At 40.9% G+C, this 26,900-nt stretch overlaps 1 protein-coding gene across 15 annotated transcripts in view; it reads right to left on the minus strand.

Annotated features, from left to right (window-relative positions):
• Rg (rugose) overlaps positions 1 to 26,900 on the minus strand; it is a 177,293-nt gene that overhangs the window by 136,085 nt on the left and 14,308 nt on the right. The window lies entirely within an intron of this gene.

The raw sequence follows: 26,900 nt of genomic DNA on the forward strand, positions 1-26,900 counted from the left end.
CGATGCTTCCAGTTAGCGTCTGGTATTGACAGCTTAGAAAAAAACACACATCCCAGTTGGAAACTCGTATTTTTTTCGCTATCCTACGGAGAGAGGTGAATTTTCCTGGGGGATCAATTGCAAAATATAATATCTTCTTTACATTGTAAAACAGGGCTCGAAAAAAATTATGCGCGATTTTTTTTAAAAGAAAGCGAACCTGATATTGCCTGATGTGTAGATTACACATTCACCAAAAATCGTATATTCTATATGTTACATGGACAATTTTCTTAGGATTTTCTGCAATAATAAGGTAGGAAATGAAAGAAAAATACTTGACATCCTCAACTTCCACCTGAGAACTCCCTCATCCATCCGCTGATTAAACAACTCGATAAGCGAATCTCTCGAGAATCTCCTTAGAATAATGAACTTTCTCGTTAAATTACCATTTGACAATTAACGAAGGAAAGTTAAACAGCATTGAATCTCCAGAATCATTCAATTTCAAACATCCATTAATAAAATTGGAATATACCTCGAGTGATGCTGTTTAATGCAGCCATATGCTATCTCACGGATGACGTGATGCCTGGGAATTCCAACATGGGGACAAAGTTGATGCATCAAACAATGGACGAGGATTGAGAACAATATGTGCACCACTCGTGTCCCAGTACTTGCGCTAATCTGCATTTGAGCTGGGACAGGGGGGGGGGGAGGAGGCTGGCGGCGGCAAATGTTGCGCACTCGAAAATGTCAGCCGACCAAAATACGCGAATGGGTGACAGTGTATACTATTGTTGGAGGATGTGTTTCGTACTTTGTTCAATTGTCACATGTACAACCAACACGTAACCCAACTCGAATGTTTCCTGTTCTCGTCCACATGCAAAACTGACGAATAATTATTATTAAATCCGGGCCTGTATTTAATCCCAACTGCCTCTTCACCCTGGCAAGGTTCAACCTGACATTTGTTGCTGCCTGGATTAGTCTCTTTTTATGAAATTTAATAGGGATTCAACTTGAATAGGCCGATTCTACTAATATTATGATCTCTCAGTAGGCATATCATAAACAGAAGCAGACTGGCATGGCGTTCGCAAAGATCTCAATGTTCATTTTGAACGAAAGGCATTCGTCAACTGTAGCACTCGAGAGACAAGAAAAAAAAAACGGTGGGCGTCTCAGTTTCTGCAATCACGAATTCCATCGCGAGCCGCAGATAGGGACAAACTCACACTCTGAGTATGACAGAAGGGTTCTTTACCAGTGTAGCAAGTTAAATGTAAGAAAAAGAGGTCTCGACTCGGAACGAAGGAGTATATGAGAATGGGGAGTGAGGAGGAAGAGACAAACCCCGGGGAGAATGAGATTCACGAAGTGCCGGATATACAAGACGCGTCGACAGTACTTCTGTCAGAATGAAAATTGGAGGGGATGAGGCTGAGTAGAAAAATGGGGGAAAAAAAATTGTCGAGATGAACGACCGACCACCTCTCCAGTCTTATTTTCTAAAATCTCTAGAATTTTGCAATCATCTCATATTAATAATGATTAATATTCGGAGAGTAAAAGAACTGTTTATATCCTCTCTATATACTTTCAAAGCAGACTAATGCCACTAATTCCTCTACCTGAATCACAACAGCATGTACGGACATCAAACACAATTCCCGCAATCCCAAACTTTCCTCAATTATTCCCTCTACTTCTCCTCCTCCTCATGAATATGAAATTATCATCATACAAATAACAAAAGGCAGGACCAAATGAATTACGCTTCAAATTATTCTCCACTGTTCAATGTCTGAGATCCTTCTCTGCAATTCTAATCAAAATATTATCCCATACAACGAATCGCTATCTAAATTCAGACCAAACTACAGCGATAGTTTTGTACACAAACAACGGAAAACTGCTTTGTCCACTTAAATTAAATCCGTGTACACGAATACTCATTGTCACGGGCGTTAGGACGGATAATTGTTTATATTTGCATAAAATTATTCGCTAGTGGGAGGACGTGAGAGACCCTAACAAACACATCCCATTTCTCCTGATGTATAATATTAATGCTGAATATATATGAAAGCTCGCGGCTGGTGGTCCACTAGAAAAGCACTCGTTAGCATCGTTAGAAATGAAGGGATGGAAATGACATGACACCCGTTGCGACCTCATTTGACCCAGTGATCCTATTCATCCACTGCCTCCTTCGTAGTTTTTCACTTGAGATACAAATTGCTAATTCAAGTCAATTTTTTTAATAATATTTTTTCATTTGGTTGTATTACTTGCTCATCGATTGAGCCATCGCTAATTCACTTTGTATCGATACCATCATCGCGAGACATTCTTTACCACCTGAAGAGGGGAAATTGCAGAATAGTACGAGGTGTTTCGTTACACGATGCTGTCAGTCGATCTTCTCGAGCGACCAATACCGCAATGCTTAGTGTTGCTACAACCCTCAATCCTCAAGTTATAGATTGTTAGCCGTCGGTATGGAGATGACGTGCCAATCTTGTGCGAAATGTTAGGACTTGATTGAAGAATCCTGGTAATCCCCGAAGGAAAGTCCTTTCTCCATTGGTCTATCAACCTTACCGACTGCTGAACAGATCCCTGTATTACCAATGGTTAGTATACAGTCCTGGTGCACCTTGTGATAATACTAAATGCTGTATTATCAATGGGAACTTGGAGTTTTATTACAGAGGGTGCGTATAGGCGAATTGCTACTCTGTCGGTGCATCAGGCTTATCAACCTCGGATACGCAAAAACCCTGGTTCGTGAGAGGGTGCGAGCGTCTTAAAAACTAGTATCAACCCCTAGGTGGGGACGAGTTGCGCGAATCCCAATGATGCACGTCAGCCACGTGCGGGGTAATCGTGCTTTTGAGTTGGGTAAATTTTCGGAAAACCGTGGACCTTTTGTAGATTAGATTAGAATTCTGAGCAGCGAGACAGTAAATTAATAGAGTTTTCTGAAACTTGTGGACAATACTGGCAACGTCGTGGGTAAACGAGAGCGATTAATCGATTGAATTATTCCAGAAATGAATGACAATGAAAATAACATAGTCTATCTGTACTGCGAGAATGCTGACGTTCAATTTAGTCTCACTGAACAGAGACGATTTTTCCCCTCGCTGACATCCACCGCCCGCTCTCACCCCCGCACCCTCTCCATTATTTTCTCCTGCTCCACACCCAATGGACATGTTTGCTGGGACATGGATAGCCAGGGGTGTGTGATCAGGGTGTGTATATTTGTACCCAAGGGTTGGGAGGGTCGAAAGGGGCGGTATTATTCTGAATAATTCAATTTCACTAAAAAATTTGATGAGTGAGGATAAGGTTCTCCGATCCCAGCAACTAAGAAATCAATTAATGCCAATTGGCAAAGGTCTCAATAGAACCTTTTCACTTATGAAGAAAAAACTTTTTACAGTTGCACAAAGGATTTCATTGGGCTACGGGGGGGGGGGGGGGAAAGAAAAAAAGGAATTTTTATCAGCCACTGAGAGAGAAAGGTTGAAAACTTTAAAAGGGAAGTCGATCTGGTGCTTTTACTCGAATAAAGAAAAATGGGAAAAAAACTAATGGAAGAGAGAAACGAGAGGTGATCAAAGCGAGCCATTCAGAACGAGTACAGAATCGACCCGTCGTTCGTCGAACTGTGGCGAACATATGAAAGAGAACACTGAAAGGGGGGAAGGGAGGCGGGAGAAAAAGAGGGAGATAAAAAACCGAAGGGTACTCGCCGGAAAAATGCATACGAGTAGTCTTCAGGTAATGAACATGTCTGATATTGGGATGGAAAAGTACTTCAAAGGGAAACGATCAATTTATTGAAAATAAGTTCTTGAGGCGTCGAATTGATTCAATGAATTGATTGCAACGAGGCTCATCAGGTGTAAAAGACCAGGCTTCACAGATCTGCCCAGAAGAATCTACTCCTATTGAATTTACGGAATGACAGCGGAGAAGAGGCCCTTGTATGGAATCCTTACAATTTGAAGGCTTGAAATATTTACATCAAATAATTGCTAAATCGCTAATACAATCAATGAATATTTCCATAGAAAGGATGCAGTATGTAGCTGTAATCCCCCAGTTTTCGACGGAGAAAATTTCCATTTTGACTACCTATGATCAGGTCATTTCGGTCAGTTGCTTTGTTAGTTTAATCTAGGTACACATGCGCGAGTGGTCACAAAGGTAGGCACACAACGCTCATAACATGTATATATCGATTAACCGGTGGCGTCACACTTGGCCATTTGGTAGAGTGACGATACACTGAAACCTTGGGTTACGATTGCATTCACTCGATGCAATCGATACTGTCGCGACGGTCGAATGAATTTGAGGAACAGGGGCCACGTTATCGAATCATTTCGCCACGTTACGAATATACATCTGCATCTGAGATGTATTTCCATCGGTAAATTGACAGCGGAAATTGAAAGAATTTATTTTATTTCACAGCGAAATATCTGTGAAAAAATCATCTCGTTAATGATCTTTTCCGAGTAAATGCATTAACGAAGAGAAAACATGTACTATGATTCATTGATGAGAGCGGTTAAGGAGGAGCTAGCGAGATTAATGGACTAAAGGTGACAATTTCTCGTTTTATTCCCTCACCGGCATGAAAATCACTAGGCGAGGAGGAGGAGGAGGAGGAGGAGGAGGAGGAGGAGGGAAGCCCTTTAAGCTATCCCAGTGGCAGAGATAGAAAAGCGAGCAGGGATGGAGGGGGCTGTAACAGATTGAGGCGAGAGTTAAGTGGTGTGCGAGGCTCGAATTGTCACTGTACAACGGGTATAGGCGGCTTGATGTAAGGGGCTGTTGTGAAGGGGGGTGAAAGTCGAGGAGGCCAGTGGGTTTTATCGACTTTTAATTACACCGCATCGTTGCCCCTTCTGACAGAGCTGGGCGCTTTGTCCCGTGACGATGTTCCCCCTTCACTCGTCGCCAGTAATGCCGCGGTTCAGGGTGGGTATCTTCTGTGATATACGTATTAGATGCTTTGAACTCTAAGCCGACGTACATTTGCGAGTGGTGGCCGTTTGTTACTGACGCGGTTGGATGATACTGGTGGATGGAGTGAGGTGGGTTTAAAGTTGGTTCCATTTATAAATTGATGCTGGAGTTTGGTCTTTCGAGCTTTACGCTGAATTTCGTTCCATTCGTTTGAGTACCGCGACAGGAGGATTGAGTTATTTTCGTTGGAAAAATGGCGGAGTATTAATTGAGTGGAGGGAGGAAAGTTGTTTGCCGGAAATTTCTTGAGAGAGCTGAGGCACCTGGGGATTCATTAACAGTGGATAAATCAATGTTGGGTCAACTTAATTTGCGATTATTTCATAGTGTAAAAAAATTACAATCCATTCACTATTATAGAGGAGGAAATATCGACAGAGCTATCTAGAGCGAACAAAGCTGCACACAGAGCTATCAAATATTCAAAGTTCATCAGGACTTTTGGGTTATAATGAACGGCATCAAACATTCAGATGAAATTGATTTCCTTATAATACCATTTAACCGCTCCCCACACACAATTCTTAACAGTCTGCTCATTAAAATAGTAAGTGGAAGTTTTACAAGATCGGATATTACAGATAATCTCTCCCATTCATTTACTTTGATGCTAAAACGATTTAGATTCTATCACCGGAACAATAGTTGATTATTAATTTGGTTGACAAATGAAGTAGTTCCGGTTGAAGTTCGGCTAGCTGAAGCTCCGTTTATGAGTAGCCCATTGATATTCATCAATGAGATGTTGACGATACACTACTACAATGATTAGAAAGTTTTGCATTTTTTTAAATAGTTAACGAGAAAAAATTGAACCCAAGAAATTAATTGGAAATGACTTCTGAAGATTTACTAAGGGAAAATTAATTCAGCCCATTTTCTTATGTTTGTTGGTTACAAATCCAATTATCTTGAAAGGAATTACAACAAAAAGAAAATTAATAGGAGGAAGTGTCTAGTTGCAGGAGACGTACACAAGGTTGTCTAGACACTGGAGGAGTATGGGGTGAAGTTGAGGGACTGATGGTCGAGTCATAAAGTAATAAAGCGAGGTCGTCAGCTTGGGTTTTAGGTGTGGCGGATTTTACGTAGTGGCCAAATACTAAAACAGAGAATATACTGAAATAAAGAAAGGGGTTGAAAATAAAGTGAGTGGAGTGTTTAATGAGAAGATGGCATAGGACTAGCTTGCTGACGAGTCAATCCTACTATGAATGTACGGACTTGTTAGAATTCAACAAATCTTCAAATCTACTGCACGCTGCTCATTATAATAATTAGTGAAAATCTCATCGTATTCGACTATTTAAATCATCATTTATCTCGGTTTAACGCTAACAACGTCCCGCATTATTACTGAATCCCCGCGTATTGAATCACAACTGCTAGGGCTCAAATAACACGCTCATAATTATTCAAATCATTATAGTAAACCCGCTCCTACAATATTCCATCAAATAAATATTGAAACTCTTAAAACTTTAAATAAGCCTGAAAACTAATCCCTCTCCAATATGTGCATGAACCCTAAACCAAAGCCCATCACCAGACATTTATCGTGTGATTGAATACAACCAGTGTTCCCCGGATCCACCAAAATGGAATAAGAGATTTCGAATGTGTACAATCATAAAAAGCCCTTATTAGTAATTATTGGCTCCGGAAATAAGCAGTCGTCCCTGTAATGCTCAAACATTTGAGCTTAATAGAGCGTAGAGGTTAAAATGAGCTTCTGTCAAAAGCCCTTCAACTGCCCCTATGACTCGAGCCAGAGCTTTGGTTACGACGTCCAACAAATTGTGATCGTTCAATTTAACGAGCACCTGACTAGCTGGTGCAACTGCGTGACCTACCAATTATTTTCCCTTTCCAAAATTTGACGACAATATGTGATGCCCGTTGCTCTGATGATTCCACGTATGTGTATATAGTATTTGCATTCATTTCGCGCAATGGTGGGGTTAAATGTAATGGATAGATAGGCCCCGCAGGAACCATGTGGCTGACATTTGGTCAATGATGGAAAAGGTTAGAGTCGAGTGGTATTGGTGTCCTGCTGACGATTTTCGTTGATAATTATTACCCAACCCCATCGCCTAAATCCTCAACAGTGATGGGCGATTGGTTAATTTGAGGAAGTCCATGGTGGATTATCTAGCCGAATACTAGCGTTGAGCTCATGTACAACCACGTCCAGTTCATTTTGTGACCGCAAAGCTCCCTTTGGTTTGGTTTATTCTCTATCTATATGCTATCATTATAGAAATGTATGGGCAGAGAAGAGAGGGACGGCTAAAGGAGTTTCATAAATAGAGATCATTTCTCCCTTTGACAAGTTGAAACAAAATTTCTATTCATTGTCAAGGAGCTGAAGATTCAACAGTAGGAGTTTTTCCTATTAATATCGTTCTGCCGCCCTCCCACGTGAAATTGGATCGGAAAATCAATCCAGCTGAGGGGCTTCTTGTGCTTAGCTCGAGCCCGTGAATATAATACCGTATAATCATGATATATAAACATCAAGGATATCCCGGTATAAATTTGGTTATTAGCTTGTTGAGATTATTCGGAATAGAAGAAAGGAAACATACCCTCATGTTCCACAGATTATGCGCTCGTTATCAACAGCATGTTGTTGTATCATCAACGAGTGATAGACACGGATTGTTATGACTCGTACTTACCTGAAACATAAGAAAAAATAAAATAGTAAGTTTGAGTATATGGAGAATGAAATACATGAATGATAGTATTTCATCACATGAAGAGGCGAAAATATCTATAGAGTGTCACAGCTGCAACAGCTGTGACACCTTCGGGAGTTGTGGTGTGAACCCCGTAACTTTCACGTTACCACCCTTGCCTACTGAGCCCACCCACCGTTACCCCCTGGGAAAGCACGGAAGTTGCGTATTTCTCATTTTTTAATTCAACAATGAAGAACATCCATCTAGCCAGGATTATTTATCTTTCCTCAGCGTTAACCACGCGACCACGGAATGGAACGAGCCCAGTGGTTGAACATTTTTCAAGCACAGTTACGTACTATAATGGAAAATATGGGAATATATAGACAGAAAATTGTGGATGAAGAGTGAATAGCGTGGAGGAGGATGCGGACAAGCACCTCGGCTCGTTGTCGACACTTCAAGGGCTCTTCCGAGTAACGATCCAGCTCCGCCTCCTTCCACTACCCCCCACCGGATGACTTGAAATTCAAATCCCGGTTTGAAAGACTAAAGTAGATAATATTATTCCAGTTTCAAGTTGTACTGTCGCGTGGTAGAATGATAAAAATAAAAAGAATGCTACACACAACAAAGGAATGGATTGTATTTATGAGACGAGTCTTTTGCTCTACGCACCAGTGTATGAAAAAAAAAAAAAAATTGTTTTCGTAACAAAGGGCCTACAATAAAGTGAATTATGAAATTACAAAAGAGTCCGGACATAGGCCTTTCATGAATTAATTTGGCTCTCGAGAGAATTTCCCACCGACAATTGCTGGAAGGAGGGGCGGGGGTGGAGGAGAGTTACCCCTCGGGTATGGAATCCACTAGTTTCTACATTTTCGTGCCTGCAGTAATAATGAAGAATCCACGGGAAGCGCTCGACGAAGCGCTTTGTTGAGAGAGGAACTGAGTGAAGTTTCACGACGTCTTGTATGTCAGTCTTGCTAATTGGGCGGCAACGTGGGTTTATGTATGTAGGTAGGGTCTTTGTACGGAAAATGAAGTTGTAGGACAAGTTGTCGTTGAATTTTAGGTGAGGTGAAATATTGTGCACAGAGAAAATGGATGAAATGGCATAATATGGTATGGTATGTGTGGAGGTTAAATTGTTTGATGGGTAGCTTGGTGACAAATCGTTGTAGTCATTTGATTGCAGCTACCATCTACGCCACAGAATAAATTCAAATCACCGTACAGTAGGAGATAGAACCCGAAAGCATGTAGGTGTAATTCATTTTTATGATGAGTGTTACTGTTTTATGATGATACAGCAATATAAACCTGAATTTATGAATCATATCTTGAATTTGAGTTATTTGATGTGGAAACTGATGCAGTTGTTGAACACAACTCGGTGATTTGTTCCATGTTGATGGAGCTTCATAACAATCTTGTTTACAAGTTTCTGGGTATCATGTCGAACACCTGCTGTATGTCTTCATTCGTGTAGTTTCCTCAAGTGCTTCATTGGAGAGGAAACAACTTTTCGTAATTCTATTGGGTGGTGTTTCAGAAGTCCCGAGACAAAGTGGCCTAGAGAAACCGACATTGAAGCCATTATCAAAACTCAAGGTCCGCTCCTAAACCCCCTTTCTGTTTCATTTCCGTCAACACGACCAAGATGATAATTTGTAAAAATAGTTTAGCAAAGTTGAGAATGAATAATTCATGACGAGAGGTAACTGCGACAGACATGTCACCTAAGAAAGTCTTTTTTGGAAATTTTCCGGCTGTGCTACAGTACTTTCAGCCTTTTTAAAGCTTGCAGAAGACACTTAAAATCCAATATGATTGCAGTAAAAGAGACATTTTCACTTTGACCCAGCAATTTTTCAACACATTCAGAACTGATTGGCAATAGTTGCTTTGACTCTATGTTTTTCCACCCATTATACATAACTAAAGAACGATTCAGCATAGAGTAATTAATGAGATAAAGTTCCAATCGCGTTTCATACAAGAGGTTTTCCGTGAAAGTCTCCCATGGGATCATACATGAGTGAATTTAAGGGACGATGAGTAGGGGAAACTTGATATCGTGAATGATATCACTCACCCTTTGTCATTGCATTAAATTATACTTTGATAAAGGGTATTTTCATCGAGCTCTATTGCATTAAATTTTTAAGTAATTTTTTTTACCAACGGAATTGAAGTGATGAATTTAACGGAGAACTGGAAAATTATACGGGCATGAATTTTCAGGAGAAGAATTGTCCTCCCTCAACCTGCACTTGGGAACTGTTTCAACTGTTATTGCATACTCGGGTAGCTGTATAGGTAGAGCTATTCGGACAGGGAACAATCGCAATCATCCGGAGTGAACGCGAGACATGTTCATTGTGAATTCCCGGAGCGTTGCTGGGTAGAGATAAAAATGAATGAAACTGTTGAAATCTTGTTGCCGGTATTGCTGGGAAATTATTAATGAACACTTGTCATGAAATATTTCACGCTGTCTCTCGTGACGATTAAAAAAAATCAGCAGAAGAAAAATCATTCTTAATGCTCGCTGCTGCGCGCCCAAGGACAGAGGATATACATATTATACAGTTTTTTTTTCATATTCTCAGTGAGAAAAAAGTTTTATCTACAAGCTATTCCTCATGGCTCCATTAGGTAATGTAGCGAGCGCCTAAGCTCTATACTGTCATCAGCCATCTTCTCAAAATATCTGATTGACCAGTTCTCTGAAATCGAAGGTAATTCATGCAACTGCTGAATTACTTTCTCCGGAAAGCATTGACTTGCTTGACACCAGCCTCCTCGGGCACTATTGATGAACACTATTACACTAAGGTCTCCGCCAGTGATAAGTTACAAGTCTACAAACATTTCTCAATTAAGAAACAATAGTTTTTCATCATTCTCCATTCTGCTGGGAAAAAACTTTTCGAGACTGTTGGCAGTCGGTCTGACGGTTTTCCACAGCAGACTGCCCTGTTGTTGACCCAATCCGCAGATTGGCGGCTGGGATTCGCACGGCCACTAGAAGACAACATGAATAGACTGAGTTTCCAAGTACGTTTTTACCCTCTATTCGTATCCCTTTTTTTCAACTCATTCTGTGTTGCCAACGGCGAGCTTACTTTACCCTCTTATCCGAGTGATATCATTGGCTCGTACATTCACTCCTGATTAGTCTATAGGGATTTCCGAATAAACCTGGAGATGATGACAAATCAAATAATTTATCAATTGCTTCTGATAAGGAGAAATGGTTCAGCGTCGGTTCACCTCTAAAATTTGTGATTTCGAGACTCGCTGTCTACATTAACTCCTGGAATTCCATCAGAAGCATAAGTCAATGTATCTCACAAGTAACATCCGACGAATCCCGGAAGCGGCTATGCCACATTCACAAAAGGACCTTTCCAATGGGAGAAAGCATCGTTCGATTCCTTTCTGACACCTCTCATTCCTCCGCTTTTCACCCCCTGTATATCCTGGAGTTCTCCAGCCCTGGCTACAGCAAGCTTTGGAAGCTAGTTGATTAATGAAACGTCCTTTTGTTTGCACCTCGTCGAAAGCGCTCCCTGTCCCGATGTTGGCAGACGTCCAGTGCTAGCTTTTCCGAAAAGCGAAACTCTCCCGCATCCCCTTCCAATTCACAACGCCTACCAACTCTATACATTTTACCCTGTTCTCAAACGCTTCGCTCGATAAAGCGGACACACACTCCACGAATTTCCGATAATTACATTTTCAGGGAGCGTCACGCTGCTGTAACTCACCGGGAGCCAGCCTATTCTAGAGTATTCCACTGTATTTGACGGATTGTATGTGAGAAAGCATAGTATGACTGATTGTTATCGATCTAGCCTTGTCAATTATGTAAAAACTATTGGCGTACAGGACAATCAGTGTCGATAGCCATTGGTATTTTTTTCAATCACTCAGGAAGGGTTTATCTACTTGAACTCTGCGTGTAATTTGTGACGGCTGCGAACGACAAATTATTCATTGAATCACCAAAATTTAGGTGACTCTTCGAATTATTCCAAAGTATTATACTTAATAGAATGCAAATTTTGAAAAATTTTCGAATTTATGTTTAAAACCGAACTGAAACAACCTAGATTATGATCGAAAGTACTATATTTTTCTCCGTGCATGGAGATGGCTATCCACAACAAAAATAAGCACTGCAAGATAAAACTCCTACTAGTGCAAAACAATCAGGGTGGATATCCATTTACCGAGGATGTGCGCTCATCGTTCTGAACGAGTTTATCTACTCGATACTTGTGTGTAAATAGCGATGAATGCATAGTCAATATTTTTTTCACTTAACGCTATGTCATTGAGAATATGTCAAACTCTGCGTGATGTAGAGGATAAATATTTGTGATTTGATGAATGAAAGAGGAATTGAGAAATGTTAGCTCTACGGAATTAGGTGCTCTTCCATCAAGATATGAAAGCAATTTTGACGTTGCCTTGATGTGAATAATTTTTCAGGAACCTCGCGCATCCTCGAAGATGATCAGTCACGACAGGACACGTACAAGAATAGCAGAACAAAACTTTTCCCTTTCTCGTAAGAACCCAACCGTTGCTGGGTTTTATCTCCGCCGTCGAGTACTGAATATCATTTACTGAGAAAAATAATAAAAAATTTGAAGGGAAACTATTTATCACAGGTAGGATATTTTAGATATTATAATTTTTTCCGCTCCCCGTTGCTACGCCAACTCCCAAGCAATCCGGGGAGCAAAGAAAGTAGAGTAGACTCACTAGTACAGATGGATATACAGAAAAATCAATCATCAAGAAAAATATCGGAAAATTTGAGTACCGCGGAGCGTTCCTGGGAGGCGATGTTTATACATATTGCAATCCCTTAGGAAGTGTTTTCAGTGCATAGACAGATGAAAAACATACTTAAAATATTTGTCAAATTTTGGAAATTTCGGAAACAGTGAAGAGTTACCTCGGATTTTCACAATTTTTTGAAGAAAATTTCTTTCTCTCAGAGCGAATAATAGGGTAAGTGGTAAAGTTGAGAAACTGTGTCAAGACGAGTATACTAATTCCGTCAACACTCTTGAGAGTATAATGACATTGTTAGACCGCGTATGATTAAAGAAAGAAAAAGCCCGTAAGGAAGAATGTAAAGCGCGCTCTCATGGTGAATTGACTCAAGTCTCCCGACGAATCATTATGTGGAATAAACGAAGCAAAAGCGTATTTTCCTTCAGGACCATTGGGGCGAGTAACGGACCGTGATTTCTCACTGGTCGTTATCGCTCAAGTCTTTTTGTCTATTCTCTAGATTTTTTATTTCAACAGTAGACAAATGGCAGCTGAGAGCAAAGAGACAGCCGAGCGTTGTTGTACTGAGCGTCTCTGAAGGCAGAAAACCGTCAGACGTACTGTTCTGCAACGATAGCGGTGCCTGGCAACGATTAAAGTCTGAAGCCCGGGTAGAATGCTGGAGGAGGAAAAAAATGGGGGGAAGAATGGGATGAAGGGAGGGACTACTGGGTGGAGATAAAAGGAGTACAATGGAAATGTGGGTGTGAAACGCATGAATGGACGTTCAGAGGGTGTTACATTATACTATTTTCATAGCCTTCCACGAGCAATGGAGGGGATTTTAAATGCAATTCCGAAAAAGTAAATTGATTAGGGACATTTAATTTTATAAGGGTTTCTCTTAGGACGATTTACAAGACAAAAAATCTCGTATCACAAAGAGAAAGTGGTTATCGACAACTATAATTTTAAAAAATTTCCATCAAATAACAATGGTCCGTGAGAATAACGACACGTAACCCCAAGCCGTCCATTTATCCACGCTGGAACATTGGGGATCTCATTAACTTCATCTGGGTAATTTAGTATGTTCAACCCCACTCGGGTGCAAAGGGAAATGAAAATTTCATGAAAGGCGTACACTGGCTGACGTACAGCTTCACAAGAGGGGGGTGAAAGCTTCACTGGATCTAGTCAGCAATAACGTCGAGGACTCTGTGGCCCACTGCACACGAAACTCACGGTAAATCGAAACGAAAATCTCCCGACCTTCTCCTCTCTTCATGTCTCAAGTACCGATGTGATTCAGTAGGAAGAGAGAAGCGGGGGATGTGGGAGACTGTGAAGACTATGCGATCGTTGCCGCTATTTGAGATACGTGAGAGTCTACTAGCTACAGTTTTAGGGATGGAATAGGGAGAGAAATGCGGGAGGAGAAAGGAGTTATAAAAACGTACAGGAGAGGAGATGAAATGGAGGATACATGAGAGAAAATGAGGAATTTTGAGAAAATAAAAAGTTTTCGAATGAAATTAAAATCATTGCGGAAGGGAATAAAAATAGAGATGGAGAGGATTTAATTTCATGCTTCGTTGAATGATGTAATCAGGAATTTCGGAAGTTGAGAGGCGAGAAATGTCGAGAGATAATTTCAAGTGGAAAAAAGCGATGTGTAATTGGAGTTGTTGCAGGGTTTGGGGATAAGTTAACGTGCCCTGGGGAGGGTGCTACGAGGAGGCTTCAGACACTGGAAAGTCTAGGTATACGATAGGGCTCGGAATTTGACATTCCAGATATCTAAAAATATCCGAATTCCATTATCCGAACAAAATTTTCTACTGGAGTCATTTCTCCCGAGAAACCTGTTGGATAATATTTACCTACGATATCGTAGCCAATCAGTGAAATTTAGACTATTTTCTTACTCATTTTTTTGAAGTCACAAGTTGAAATGTTAATTTTTCTTTCAATTACTGACAAATCCCCTCCCCCCCATACACACACACACACACATACAAATGGACACTTTATCCCCTCTTCAGAGAGTAATATTTTATTCAGAAGATATATTTTTTCACCCTATCCAACGATCGATAGCTGTTCTGCCCCACTTTCTCGTGAAAAAGTTGGTTGGCTTTAATATTGAGAGAAAATTTAAAAAGTTGAGCTTTTTTCCACGAAAACAATGTGAAAGTATTGCACTTGAAATTGTGTATCGCACTAGTGGGGGGGGGGGGTGGAATAAGAGAAGGAGGGAGAGAGTGAGAGAGGCTGTGGGAGGGGTGAAGTGCTCTGGGAAGTTTACGGTTTTCAACGTTTTATGTTTCACCGAGTTCTCTGATCGTATAAGCGAAATGGTACAGTATCAACGGTGTCAGAGTGATCTTAACTCCCTCCAGTCGTGTGTTTGCCACACAATATGGCACTATATAAAAGGGAGTTACATATGAAAGTACGCGCTTATGAGTGTCGGGTTACTGCGTATTTATTATTGCGGCTGAAATGCAATATGAATGGAGTCCGTGGGGACAGGTGATGTCGACCTACGTACAACGGGTTTCGTACCCGGGGGATTGTAACAGCGATAGTTTGCGCATATAATAATAAAGCTGTGAGGAACCCTCGATTTTCAAACATGTACAGGGAAAATAAATTCAAGATTGTTGCGCTGGGGAAATCCAGGCACAACAAATATTACCTTCGGACAAATTACAATAAGGAGGGAATTTTCAGCTAATTTTCTAACAGCATGTGGGTATCTCATCTGTTGTCACTCTCTATTCTATTTCTTGGTGATGCATTCGGGATGGGGGGAAGTTGGGGTTTTCTAGAGGGGTATGATGTGTAAGCAAAGTTTAAGGGGAATTCAAATATCAGCGGTGAAATACGGAAATAGAAAAATTACGTGACAACTTCGTCCTTTGTTTAGTCATCAGCTAATTGATTTTAAAGATTTTGACTCACTCGTCCGTCCATCCCCTTTTGTTCTACCGGTGAAATCCCCCATAAATTTATCCTCTAAATTTTTCAGTGCAAAGTCATTGCAGCTCTTGGATTTTTTAAACCAGTCAGACGTCTATCGAGAGCTCCTGGGAAACGATGATACTCATGAATGTAGTATGCCATGGGATAGAGTAAAATTGCATGAAGGATAAGGTTTTATTTTTTTTCCGTTATCTTCTGGGAAAACGACAACGCGAGATTGCGAGCAAAGTTATGGAAGAGTTTAACGACGTCGACTTCTATATGAAGGGATGAGAAAAACGGCGTCACCACAGCCTCTTCTACTGCACTTCGACTCGCGGATATACACTGTCTCCCCTTTCCACCCGTTTTATTCATTTTGTCAGGACTTTTTTTTTCGAAATGTGAAAAAGTTAAAGAACAGTGAGGCGCAAGACAACAAGAATGACGCACGTGAATTTATTAGTCTCCCCAACTCGTAAAATTCAATATTCCTTGGGACCCTCGTCTCTTCCCATCTGTGTATGATTTAGATGTATAATCTTCTTTTTAATCTCGATTATTATCTTTAAATTGTAAGTATCTTCGACTCGTTAAATAGTCCGTAGAATTAACGCTTTATGGATTTTTATCGACAGAACGCTACGTCTGAGCTTCCAAATAAATATTTTTTTGTCATAAAGAAAAAAAAGGAATGTGCATATCTCTATGCAAAAATATCTATTCATTTGAAGGCATAGCCGACATCCATTTGAAAGGGAGCCTATGTTTAACTACTTGAACTGACATTCAAACAAACTCTGCCTGTGAAACTCAGTCGAAACTCGCCCCCTTGAAAATGAGTATTTGATCGCGAATGAAATTTCGACAAATATCCACTGCGTCATGATCTCGACTGTTCCCTACCCCGCACTCCGCAAACGCGCCAGCCAACTTTACGTTCGAATTAAACTATGCGTATCAGGACGAAACTACTTCGCCCCAAAAAATGAAGCGAGTTGAAAAAAGCTCGCAATGTATACGCGTTTTTTTTGGCGACGAGGGAAAACTTCATTCACCAACTTTCGTGAGCCACATGCAACACATTTCTCACCCCCTACCCCGTCCTCACGCGCGCACCAGAGGAAATGGGAGAATGGAAAGAAAAATATGCAGACCCCATGAAACATGATTATGTACGGTGCATGTATGGGGCTGATTGTGAAAGTCGACAACCAGGTAGGCAGAATATGTCGGAAAATTCCCATCGGTCGGGCGCATCTGTTGTGAATTTAAATTCATCTTGAATCGCAATATCAAAAGATAACTCGTCTCTGAGCAGGTACTCAACGTGTTTCATGCGAATCTCTATTTTTCCCATTTCTCCAATGTTTATTTCTGCAAAATGGCAAATGTTCTATTTCAAATCTTGTTTAAGAAATGTTAGTTTACTGCCAAAGGCTTGTGGTCGGTCATTCCCTAAAAATCTCCGGTCTTTCCACCGAGAAAAATTAAACAAAATTCCATTACACGGTAATCCTTTAACATACAAAAATACTTATTTAAAAAAAAACAGTCTTCGTTCTCCCCCTCCTTACTTGATACATACCCACATCAAACTATTCGCTCTCCTATTTTGTTCTCTCCCTGGCAGTGCAACATCAGGACAATACAGAAACATTTGAGGAATAAGATGAAAGACAGAGAGAGAGAGAGAGAGAGAGAGAGAGAGAAAGAGAGAGAGAGCGAGATAGCAGAAACGGAAGACAGAATGTGGAATGAGGATAGAGAAGAAGCTTTTCACAAGTTTTTCCCTGATTTTTTTTTCTCCAACAGTCTCTCCAGTCCCTGCGCAGCCCTGGATTTTTTTTTTATTGGCTCGAGTGGTGGCTTGGCGAGAGAGTTTTACCATTGGAAATTGTACGTCTCTCTCCACTGAGAGGAGGAAAAATCCCAAGTCCTTCAACAAAAATTCAGAAAAATCCCTTGTCTCGAGTGCTTTCGTCAATGAATATTATTACTCCAAACGATATCAAACTTTTTTTAGTTTCCCTCAGTCGACATTGGATCTCGCTTTTTTTCATTACGTTTTTCAAAGAATAATGAAGCAAACGAAGTCGAGACATCCGCAGTAAAAATAGAATACCACAGGACATGAACCAGTTTCCAAGTTGATTGGCAGAAAATTGAAGCGAAGAAACAGTGGAATATCGTTCAAGGGGGGGGGGGGGGGGGTGGAATCGAGACTCGAGGCGTTTCCAGAATTATTCATTTTCCGACGACTCCCTGCTGGGAATATCGAAGCTAATTAAGGGGACGCGCGGCGTACATTTGTGTGCAAGCAGTTTCGGGGATGGAGGCTTGAGGAGTTGAATTTCTACCATTCGCCTAAACTCCACTTTGCATCGACTGTGTGAGGCATCCAAGAGTAATAAGGAATGATTGGCAGTTGAAGAGGCACACAGCTGGATTGTTTAATTGGTGATGAAAAGTTTGCCACCGTGAACTAACGAAAGTTAATCTCCAATCGCGTTCTGTTTCACAACAGATTTAAAAAAATATATTATCAATTGTGAGTGGAATTACTGCATTCTCGCGGTGACAATTGAATAATTATTCCCATGAACAAGACGGAATTCAAGCTTTCAACATTGAAAGAAAAAGAGCAAAAGTTGGTGGATGTCAAGTACTACGGAGGATGGATGAGAAATATTTTGTTATGGTTATGATCCTGGGGACATTGACGTGGACAACGGCATTGTGGTGGAAAAATGAGAGAGACCGTAGGGGGGCGTAAACGATGGCCGAGGGAACAATACGTCACTCAGCATAGTTGCCCCCGTCCGGATATCGATCATGATAACTGAGCCAGACAAGATGGAAGGGTGGAAGGTGAGATAGGGACAGGGGGACAGGGGGTGCCCAATGGCCGGAATACGGAGAGGTGAGAACATAGATGCGTGAATGACCCTCGTGATCCTTCATATTTAAATTGGAGAATGTGAATGTGCAATTATTTCACATGTCGAATGGATATTGAAAAATGTCATTAACCATTTGTTTATGTCGGAGAGGAAAAAATATTCGATCATATCGCCAATCATCGAAATTTTATTGAACGGTCTATCGGCCCTATTCATCCAGCCATATTGTCCCCGAAATAGCAAACATTCAGTATAAAGTATCACACAATAAATTGGTTTAACAGAAAAATATTCATGCTCCACCACCTATCGCCAAAACACGTTATCCCGTGGTATCATAAATTTCCTAGTATCATTGATAACCATCATGTTATTGGTGGCATCGAAATATCGACAAAGCCGAGGTTTGTATACCTAAATCCTGAATAAATCACGGTATAAATTGCTACCCGTAACCACGTTTAATGCGCAAACCAGTGGGTAGATTGTGGGATTGAAGCGTGTACAGAACGTCATCTGGGTGAGTGTATAATGGCCAAATCCAACTTACCTACACCACTCTGGGGATGGTAATAGACGCATGCTATTATACACATTGAATTTTACTGAAAACACATATTAAATGAATTCATTGGAATGGTACTTGATGAACGTTAGGGAAGAGTTAACTCAAATACAAACATGTGAGCGGCTTCAGCTGCGGATGGTATTGTTCTGGCGTAGAATGCTAGTTAACATTGCCCTGACTCTACTAATTATAAGTTCCAATTTGAAATTTGATGAAGCAAAATCTGGTGCTTCACAACGAAAGTTATGCACCGAGAGCAATGCCTATAGAGTGTGTCAACTCCTTGGAAAATATCCTGATAATACCACAAAGTTCTCCAGAAATAATTTCAAATTTTTCCTCGCACATTCATAACATTTTCAAGCCATATTGATTTTCCCAGGGAACAACTGTACGCCACCTGCCTCACTAATTTTCCCATTTTTCCACGTGGCTGGGAATGGAAATTTAAATTGGAAAAAAAATCGCAGACCGCCCACAAAGGTCACCGTAGGCCACTATTTATTCGACCAAAACCCATTAAAGCTGCTTTTTGCTCCTATTTGTTCTCTTACTCATCGGCCACCTTCTTCTCTCTTTTTTTCGTCAATCTTTTTTTTCTCTATCGATAATCGAATGTCCCTGCACTCCACCCTCGGGTTTTCTATCTCTTTCGTTCAGTACCGAGGCACACAAATCTGTACACGGCAGTTTCCATAACCTTCGGTGATTGTCGACGAATGGGAAACATAAGGCAATGTTCTCATGGCTGATATTTCATTTCAATCAGCGAGATAATGAGAGTAGATATGATTGGCAGAACCGAGCAGGATAGGCAAGTATCCAATCCTTTGAGATGTGTAAGGGGGCTCTACATATATGCAAAGAAAATCAATTCTCGTAAGAAGGCGAAGAAAAAAAATTAAATACAGAACATCAAAGAGTGAGAATAATGTGACAGGCTGGAGAATGAGATTTTCTCGGATTCTGACGGAGCGCCAATTCCAGAATTCTCACACTCTGCTTCTCCCCGTTCTCATCATTATCTCCAACCGACAGCAGACAGAATGAAATTACCGGCAGGTGGGATTATATTAACGTAGATCTATCGACGACAAACGAATTTGTAATTATCCTACAATTCTCATTAATCCCGGCCCGTTATCTTTATCATCGTCAACCAGAGAAAAAAAAATCCGCAAAAAGTGATGCGAACCGGTTTGCGATTAATTTATATTTATTTCCATGGCTTCATATTTTTTTTAAATCAAGACGAATTTTGAAATTTATCGACCGCTATCCTTCCCCAGATATTCCTCATTACTACTCGGCAGGTTTTTCAGAAGTCCCCGAATCCAAGTTTTCGGAGCCGGCTCAAATGGTATTTGAGAAGTTCGATTCAACCGAATCCTCAGCAAGCAGTTGATACATCTTAATTAGAGACAGTGAATAGCGATCAAACCAACCACACAGTTCAATAGTTGGGCCTTGACCACCCACAGTTGTTCCTTGAAAATCCATATGCTCAGAATTACAAGTTCCCTTGTAAACAGCAAAGCTCCACTCGACTCCCTAAAATCCCTGGGTATTGTACTTTCCATAAAATAATGGGGGATAATTTGTCGAGTTGAAATCTTCATTGAATCTTAGCTAAACCACTTTGGAATTAACGTTTTTTTTCTGCTTTTACCAAATGAGAGGATATTAAATGGATCATGTATTGGGCTCGAGTATTTTCACCATTTACCATTATCAAACACTTTAAATGGATGAAAAAGATCCGCACAGAACACGTGCATACACATTCGTGCCATTGCTAAGCTCTACTTGTGAGGGCTTAGTGTTTAAATTCTACCCGACTGACAAGCACACACAGACGACGCACACAGTCACTATTCGACCCCGAAACTTAGAAATTTACATCACTGGATTTCTGGATTTGAATACAGATAGGTTGAGAACCGGGCAAATGCTGAGGTTATCTCACACAGAGGCCCAAAAAGTCTTGAATTCATAAATTTATAGGACTTGCAATATTCATATTCAATTTTAAATTAAAATTCATCAACAAATGCTCATCTTCCTGCCAATGAAATGAGAAAAAAAATTAGCAGTGCTTCCATCAGTCCTTGGATCAGGTGTCAGATTCTCTCAAAGTGAATGGTGCTCAATTGAACGTCTGGAGTAATCAAATACGAAGTTCCCTGGCGGGACAATAGCACAGAGAGGATGCAATGTGATCACAGGGCTTTGAACACACACTTGAGATGGCGCGTGCTGTGACATTGGCAACTGTTAATGTCACCCGAAGCCAGTGTATTCCGATGGATTGGAGGATGACCGTACAGTGGCGAGGATGAGGGGGATGGTTGTGGTTGCATATATACGTTTGTTAAAGGGATGAGTCGGTTCGTTAGAGAGAAGGGGAGAGGAGATGTAATACGAAAAGCAGGGATCGATACTTGTCCCCTCGGTACAGAGGCCCAGTCTGACGGCCGTCATTGACCTCAACGTTTCTGAAGCTACAACGCTCAACACTGGGCTCACTGCCATTCAAACGTGTATCCGCACATGTGCAACGACTAAACATCTCAATCAACACTGGGTAATAGCCCATTGACCAACTAGACAGGTCGGATGTAATGGTGTAATGATTAGGCTTGAAATTAATGGATTCAATCAACACAGAGGCATCCAAATCGGTTCATAATGATGGATTGACATTGACTCAAAAATTCAATACTCGCGAGGAAAAATGCTATTAGATGAGAAACTAAAATGCAGTACAAAGACAATACTTTTATTACCCCCATTATCCCACTCCGACTTGCCCTTCAGGACTCCCCAATGATTCCACAATCACTCGAAGAGGAATCATTCCAGGCATAAATAGTCGTGAATAAAATCACAAGTAAATCTCCAATCGTGGAGCCGGCAGAACAGGCGAAACGCCAAGTAGTTATCTGGCTTTTAGGGCAGACACTGTCAGGGCCCTCGAATGAATGTGTACTGACATTCAGCCTCAATACTGAATCACAAAGAGAGAGAGAGAGAGAGAGAGGGAGAGGGGGGGATGCAAAACCGAAGGTAAATAATCTCAGGTTCTTTTTTCCCGAGGATGCGGACACAGGCCCTCTGCGAGGGCGAGAGAGACATCAGTGAAGGGGTCGAGAATCGGGGCATGTCGAATGCCTCTGGAGCCTAATCCCCCATCCCTTTCCATTCCATCCCCTCCTCCTTCGGCACCGGCTCCCGTAATCGATAAGAGGATTTTCCCCAGGGAAATGTATCACATCTTCTTCTCCTCCCTTCTCCGTATTTCTCCTTCGTCAAACAGATTTAGTTCTCAGTTGAATTTTTCCATTTTACTTCCCATTGATCTGTGCAATGGATGACACACGGAGACTTTGAAAAAACTTTGGAAAAACTTGGATTTACTCTGGGCAGAGGGCAACCAGCCACTGAGGCACCATCAAAGCCAGCGACTGCGCGGGAAACAATATAACGACGCTTAGTAGCTCTCGGGCTTTTATCCTCCATCCCCCTCTCATCCTCTTTTCTTCACATTGCTTTTCTTCCCCGAGCCCTCTACACTATCACTTTGGTGGAAGCCACTTCATGTCCATCTCCACTGGCATCTCAATGCCCTGTGGGAGAGTAACATTTCTAAAATGAATATTTGCCAAGGAAATACAGACTACCATTTGATGAACCTTTGGCCTTCAGTCACCCATTTTCGGACGTTTTTTTTCAACTTGATTGCTTGAAAGGATCAAAAGGATGTCATATCTATTTTTTTTTCCAGTCCTGGGATATTTAGACACAAATGAGATCCTAAAATCCATCAAATCCAATACTCCAACTGTTCAGCACTGACTCGTGAACCGTCTAATCATTACCTAGGAGAATTTTGCAATTCAAAATGAATTGATAAATAATTCCCATTGTACGAGGAGGGCATGGCTATAGCATCCCAAGGACCGACTGAATTTGCGATTCAGCTTCTTTCAGACTCGCACGAAACCACCGGTGGTAAAGTCCAGAATTTACGACGGCCATTCGCGCGACGTTATTCCCGCGACTCGACCCCGTACATAACGTCCAAAGCCACCGGAAGGTGCACCAAAGGACTTTGAACCACGGTTTGTCCCGTAAGCAATGGGCTAACCCAAGCCCAGGCGAATTGTAACACACGTTGGACCCACGTCAATTTGCCATTTCCGCATTTTCCTGGGCGATCGAGAATCGAATATCGATAGCCGGCGTTCTATCTCCTTTGGATAACATTGCTCAAGTACCTGAGCGGCATCCACCGAGGTGGCAGGGGTATTTCGTGAATTCTGCGAATCCAGATAGAAGTGATACTAGCCCGTCTGAGATAAAAGAGCGTAGTTTGTTTCGGTTATTTTTTCATTCCTAAAAGAATGTGATACGCCGGTTTGTACCGTTTTTCCCCTCGGGAAATTGTTTGAAAAATGTAAGCCGAGGGAAAGAATGCACTTGCTATTTAATCTTGAATTTCTACGGCATGTAATTAATTCTATGGGAAAAGATGGTTTACCAGCTTCTGTGAATACAAGTTGTCTAGCACACGGAGTACATTTTCCAATAAAAATTAGATTTCGATATATTGGACGACTTTTCTTACGCGAATTATTACTTGAAAAAAAAACTCCGGTCGGTCGAGAAATTTTAATAGCCCACATGGATTCCACCACCGAATAGACACTCTATTTTTTGCCGGAGGGGAAAATAGAGAGTGAACTCGAGTGGATGAAAACTGCTGCCGTTTAGATCAATGAGCATCGATAATGGACAATTGCCAAGGTGCCGTGCGGCAGGTGGGCAATGTTCAAATAAAAGCAATCATGATGTTCAGAGGCATTGCAATGGCCCACTACCATTTGAATATCACCCTCACCTCTCCGAAATGCTTTGTACAAGCGATAAAGTGCGCTATTTCATAATATTTGCGAGGTATGAAGCCGCAGTGCTTCTACCAAAAATATATATTTAAAGATGTTACTCCAGCCGAAGGAAAAATATGACATAGGGAAAATGGCAAATAACCGCCAGACGTTTCCATCCTTCTATCGTACTTTTTTTTTTACCCCTACCTCTAAATCGAGGATTCCCTCTCTTCCGCGGCTATCAAAAGAATCCGTTGCACACGATTTCCGGTGGTGGCCCAGTGCAAATCCATTTATCGACTGTCACACATGTTTATTTATTAAAGTCCACCTTTAGAGTGACTCTGCAACGAGCGTTACACTGTACCTCGTACGTATATCGCGGTATTAAGCTGCGCGAACGTCCTGTAGAACTAAATCAACCGCTCGGCCGCCCAGAGAGATAGTAAATATTGAGCTTTTCGTTTTTATCCCACAAATGGATCTTAAATTTTGCGTTTTTACGGCCAGTAGCTTAAACAAGGGCTCATTCTGTTGAGATTCAATTGGTTTCATTTCCCATTGCGATACGGGATTAATTTTACTGGACGGCGGGAGAAATTGAATGAAATATTGTTCATGAAATTATCCAGTAAAAAAAATCATTAATAATAAACTTCAACTTCTCCTACTAAATATTTCTCTCCACAAAGGCATGTGCCCATTTTTTTACCCAAGAAGTAAAAATGGTGAAAGAATGAAACGATGGAAGCTACTAGCATCTCGGGGTCGGGAGGTGATGGAGCGTTCACAAGGATTCCTCTTAATTTTCATCAGACCCCACTGTGCATACTAAGCTGCCATGTCTCCTCACAGCACTCAACCAAAAGTTTCCCGATTAACGCACTCGTGAGTGCGGGACTAATTCTCCCCCCATCAACGAAGTGGTCCATAGGTATAACGTACCCTCACACTCCGAGTGAAGTCATAAACAGATTTTTTTTACGAGTACAGGAGCATTTGAGGATCGTTAAGTGCATTGGCACTCTCCACTGTAATGATGTAATGAGTTCCGCGGGTCGCATCCACTCTCAACGTTTTTAGAATTACCTCACTCTTTCCTTTTTGCCTGCCATCCCCGCGGTTTCATTTCCTGAGGGTTCATTTCAAACTGCATCAGAATTATGAGGAACATTCTGAAGGAAGAAAGAATAGAGAGGAAAGAGGGTTAAAATAACCGGATGGAGTGCAACTTCCGATGTCGAGTGGACGCTTAAATTTTATACAATTCTTTTGGTCTTTTAGAAACCTTGACAATAATTTAATAGAAGTAAAAGGAACGAAACGAGTGATAGTGAATTAAAACCGCAGTTGCGACAAATAGAAAGCTTTCCAGAGCCAAAAAAACGGGGGAAAATCTCAGAGAAAACTCCACAGCCGATTTTTAAAAGCCTAGTATGTATAATGTACATATACTGGAGATATGTGTTTTTGAATTTTACTGCCGAACATTATTTAATTGATTTCCCCCCCCAAAAAAAACAGATAGTACAATGAGGCCAATATATAAAAGAACTTTTTGCAAGAATATGTTCGAATAGGCTTGAGCCACAATTTGGCGATTGATCAAGAGCTATGATTTATACTATCTACATAATCACAAGTTCGGTAATCTCCCAACCGGACCACATTTCCTCAATATTTACTTTGAATTGATGCGCATGATAGCTGTCCTTGGACAAACATCAAAGAGGGGTTGGGCACGGGCACGTGTACGTGGTAAGTGGCCGAGTACAATGATCATTCATGCAGGTTTAACACTCAACCACTTGGTACGAATTAACACAGCGTTAATTACACCATGAATTGCTGAGATTGTATCAACAGACATATGCACCACATTCTGAATATTATGGACCTCCTGTGGTTTATCTTATGAAGTCCACAGTTTCATATCAAATAATTTCAACAACAGATTTTCAATTCATCAAGAGTCAAATTCAATCTAAATGGCATGGAGAATTTGACGGACACTGTCAGTTTATAGCCAACTATTCCACGCTCACTTGCTGAAATTCTTTGCAAAATTCGTCGAGTGATTTGACCTAATGCAATCAGTGACCACAGAGGCCAATAATATATAGCCCTTCATGAAAAGTCAAATTTAATTTCGATCATTTTTTAGGAATGATTAATTATCTATTTCAATTATCTCATGTTATCCTGGTCTTTCTTATTCGTCACCTTGATTAAAATACAATGGAATTAGCCAAGCCTGCAATTAAACTCCAAGTTTGGTGAATACCGGAGCCCTCTCAAAGAATAAATAAAATTTAGTCCAATTAAAGCTGTACAATAGTAAATGTCTGTTCTCCGAATCCGATTGACCAGACTTTGTTCAGCATTCACGCACGTCCTTAAATTTAATTATATTTAATGCTGAAGATTACATTTGCAACGTTTATAATCGCACAAATCCGTGAGGAAATTTCGGATGAACGTCAGTGACTAACAATAGCATATGAAATAATACTTTATAATTGAACCTAATATAATCAGTTGGGTTAAGCAAATTTCCCTGTAATGATCGAACGCCTCCCATTCCGAGATATTTAAAGTCCTCGAGAAGAGGACATAATAAATTTAAATGTGAAACGAGACGACCCTATAACCCACTTTCTTCATCACTAGATATTCCGCCAGTGGAGATAGGTAAGATCACTATTTACCGACTTTCTGTGGCACCGACAATGAATTGGCTTGATCCAACGTAGAATCCCGAGACACCCTTCCTTTTTCCCTCTTTCGCTTTCATGTTCCACCTTACTTCCGAAATCTTACGCTTTCTAAATAATTGCAGTAAATCTGGCGACATTATCATAGAGAAATTGAGAGCTATTGAGAATGTCAAAGGCATCCGATAAATTCTCAACCTCAATCTCATCTCTGGAAAATTCTTCATTAATCGATTTTGAGGAAAAATTCTATTTGCAGTCGGACGACGCAGTACCACGGAAATGTGGAATTCCGGTAGACCAACCATCAGGAGACTATTAGTCACGGCAGA

The sequence above is a fragment of the Diachasmimorpha longicaudata genome, chromosome 17, assembly GCF_034640455.1.
Source record: "Diachasmimorpha longicaudata isolate KC_UGA_2023 chromosome 17, iyDiaLong2, whole genome shotgun sequence".
In the NCBI taxonomy this organism is placed as follows: Eukaryota; Metazoa; Arthropoda; class Insecta; order Hymenoptera; family Braconidae; genus Diachasmimorpha; species Diachasmimorpha longicaudata.